We start from the raw sequence: 1,621 nt of genomic DNA on the forward strand, positions 1-1,621 counted from the left end.
TTTCCCTATAGCTTCACATTTAGCTCATTCAAATGTGAAAATATAACTACAGCAAATGCAAGTCACACAGCCAATTCTTGTCACTCAGCTCAGTAAATTCGTCAGACTTCCCCTCTAATTTCAAAAATGCACCAATCTCTTCTTTGAGCTCCCACACTCATTGGAAACCTTTGCCCAATCTCAACCAGTGGACACGAGAGTGGTAAAGTAAGTCGTGGTGATCTGCATCAGTTTCCTCCAGAAACTTAATAAACTGACGGTGCTGAAGTCCCTTTGCTCGAATGAAATTAACAAGCTTTACGACTGGATTAACAACATGATTAAGTTGTAATATAGACTTGCACAATGATTCCTGGTGAATAATACAGTGCAGAAAAATAACATCTTGGGTAGGGTTCTCCTCTTTCACTTTATCCTGAATTCTTTTTAGCAATCCAACATTTTTTCCAGTTAAATTTGGAGATCCATCTGTTGTGACATTAGCAAGTTTACTCCATGGTAGCTTCATTTTCTCGATGACAGTAGACACCTGGTCATACAAGTCCTCTCCCCGTGTTTTTCCTTTCAGTGGCTCCATGGCTAAAAACTCCGTAATTTCAAAATTGTCACTAATCCCTCGGATAAAAATTAAGAGCTGAGCAGTGTCCTTTACGTCATTACTTTCATCCAATGCTAGTGAATAAAACTTAAAGAACTCTACCTTACTATTTAACTTGCTGGCCAAGTCTTCATCAATCAGTTCCACTCGATGAGTCACTGTCCTGTGCGATAAGCTGAGTTTTTCAAACTTGCCTTTGCTCTCTGGACACAAGAGACCTGCTGTCTCTATCATACATTCTTTGAAAAACTCGCCTTCAGAGAGAGGTTTGCTAGCTTTTGCTAATTTGAGTGATAGCATAAAACTTGCTTTGGTAGTTGTCTCTTGAATTGCAGTTTGTCTGTGAAAGACATTTTGCTGAGCCTGTAATTTAGCCATCAGCCTCTGTGCAGTAGCCTCCCGTTCTTGAGGTGACTGCTTGCTAGCATAGTTGCCATGCTTTGTGGCAAAGTGACGGCTGAGATTGTACTCTTTGAAGACTGCAAGTGTTTCCTGGCATATCAGACATACCAGCATTGATCGAACTTCAGTGAAAAAATATTTTGTTGTCCACTCCCTCTTAAACACTCGGCATTCACTGTCCACTTTCCTTTTCTTTGGTCCACTCATGTTTAATATTGGGCTAAAACCAACAGTACTGTTCTCTTATTAAATTCTTTACTAAAATAAGACAGTAAAGTATAAAAACAAGTGATTAAATTTGCTCTACTATAACATTTTTGGTCTTCTAAAAAATATATATATAACAAAATCATCTGAAAAAGTTCAGACATGGGACAGAGGCACACCCTGACCATAGAGAACAACCCCTTTCCTCCATAGGAAACCTGTGTATCTTTCACACAGGCCCTTTGTTTATGGTAACACACATAGCTGCACATTGCTGTGTCTTCCAGACACACTTGTATGGGAGGTGCTAGGGCAGTGCAAACATGGGTAACCAGTAGTTACCACTAGCACTTCCGTTACTGGCAAAAACAGCCGCAGTGCACATAGTGTGAAAGAGCCCATTATCATGTCAGA

At 40.0% G+C, this 1,621-nt stretch overlaps 2 protein-coding genes across 2 annotated transcripts in view; one reads left to right on the plus strand and one right to left on the minus strand.

The window, feature by feature from the left end:
* THUMPD1 (THUMP domain containing 1) overlaps positions 1-1,621 on the minus strand; it is a 20,649-nt gene that overhangs the window by 18,093 nt on the left and 935 nt on the right.
* Positions 1-1,621, plus strand: part of ACSM3 (acyl-CoA synthetase medium chain family member 3) — a 58,025-nt gene that overhangs the window by 7,833 nt on the left and 48,571 nt on the right. The gene's annotated exons all lie outside the window — the stretch shown is intronic.

The sequence above is a fragment of the Myotis lucifugus genome, unplaced genomic scaffold (assembly GCF_000147115.1).
Source record: "Myotis lucifugus unplaced genomic scaffold, Myoluc2.0 scaffold_458, whole genome shotgun sequence".
Lineage (NCBI taxonomy): Eukaryota > Metazoa > Chordata > Mammalia > Chiroptera > Vespertilionidae > Myotis > Myotis lucifugus.